A 1,757-nucleotide genomic window follows, 5' to 3' on the forward strand; every position below is an offset into this window, starting at 1 on the left:
AAAGAGAAGTGTCATTTTTAGATCCAACAAAACCAAATTCCAAAAAGAAGGAACTGAGACTATCAAAATAAGCACGAGGGCCCTGTTTGAGACCATAAAGATATTTGTGAAATCAACAAACATAGTTAGGATGAAGAGTGTCATCAAACCCTGGTGGTTGTATCATTTAGACTATTTCATTTAGAAAGCCATGGAGGAAGGAATTTGGATGTCAAGTTGGCGAATAGGCCAAGAGTGGGAGATAGCTAGAGATCGAACTTGGCGAATAGTAGTGGTTTTGTCAATAGGGCTAAAAGTTTCATTGTAGTCAAGATCCTCTTGTTGATTGAACCCTTTGGCCAAAGAAGATTTTGATACTGATTGGTACAAAACCCTAGTCAATATTTTATGTAATCTAAAACACCTACCTTCATGTAAACCAAAACATTGAAACTCAAGAGTCCTAGAACCACAACTACAAGAGCCCCTGGACACTGAGGAAGAAGGACTCTATTTCTATATAAAGCCTTGTACTAACTCCTTGTAGATTTCATGTGAAATAATACTGTGAGGTTAGCGAAGCAAAACACAAGCAATGGGATCCGAGGGATTCTTCTATGAAGCTCAGCATGCTGAAGGTCCAGCAATGGTTCTGGCCATTGGAAGTGTAAATCCATCCAACACCAGGTACCAAACTTATTTTCCAGACTTGTACTTCAGAACCACCAAGAGTGTGCACAAGTTTGAGTTGAAGGAGAAGTTCAAATGTATTTGTAAGTATTATATATAATTTCCTGCAGCCTGATTTCTTCAAATGATGGCGAATCGGATCATTTCATATAGATTGATTTACAATTTTCTCAAGAAAATGGCCGTTTTGATTTTGTCAAAACAGGAAACAGTCGACAATCATCAAACGCCTTACCTACCTCACCGATGAAATGATCTCAGAGAATCCAACACTTTGTGATCCAAAAGCTCCATCCCTCGACACACGTCAAGATATTATGGTGACTGAGGAACCTAGGCTGGCCATGGAAGCAACAACCAAAGCTATCAACGAGTGGGGGCAGCCAAAATCGAATATCACCCACATCGTATTCACTACCATTTCTGGTGTTGATGCACCGCGTGTTGACTTACAGCTTATCAAACTCCTTGGCCTTTCCACAACTGTTGGACGTGTGATGATGTACAATCTAGGATGCTATGGTGGAGGCTCAGTGCTCCGTGTAGCCAAAGATGTTGTAGAGAATAATAAAGGGGCTCGTGTGCTCGTTGTTTGCTCTGAGTTGAACTCCATCAGTGGCTTCAAAGGCCTAGATGAGACAGACTTACATGCCCTACTAGGGATGGCAATTTTTGCAGATGCTGCTGCAGTTTTGGTAGTTGGTGCTGACCCTGAATAATCCTAGCTAACTAGAGACAAAGGAAACACGAATAATTGTAATATAATCGAAGGGTAACAAAACAAGATTGATTGCCAAGATAACTTTGTATCATATATGTTTTTTTCTGTACTTTTGTAATATAATTTAATGGTAATAAAATTATTTTTTGATACGTACTTTGTCATTCCTTGTTGGAATCGCTATAGCATACTTCTTTTGGAAAAACAGTGTATATATAACTCATGGATTTATAGAAAAGGAGCTCAATTTGAGAGTGTGGCATACGACAACACTCCATAAGTCTACTTCTCTACCTAGCATAGAAAAGTGTTTCGCTCTCTTTTTTTGAAGAAGGGAAATTTTCAGCAGTATCCCTGAGTAAATAAT

The 1,757-nt window shown here is 39.0% G+C and overlaps 1 pseudogene; it reads left to right on the forward strand.

The window, feature by feature from the left end:
* Window positions 1-574: 574 nt before the first annotated feature.
* Window positions 575-1,388, forward strand: LOC149001035 (chalcone synthase H3 pseudogene; annotated as a pseudogene).
* Window positions 1,389-1,757: the final 369 nt, after the last annotated feature.

The sequence above is a fragment of the Hakea prostrata genome, chromosome 11, assembly GCF_041222555.1.
Source record: "Hakea prostrata isolate BN-2017 chromosome 11, UWA_Hpros_2, whole genome shotgun sequence".
In the NCBI taxonomy this organism is placed as follows: Eukaryota; Viridiplantae; Streptophyta; class Magnoliopsida; order Proteales; family Proteaceae; genus Hakea; species Hakea prostrata.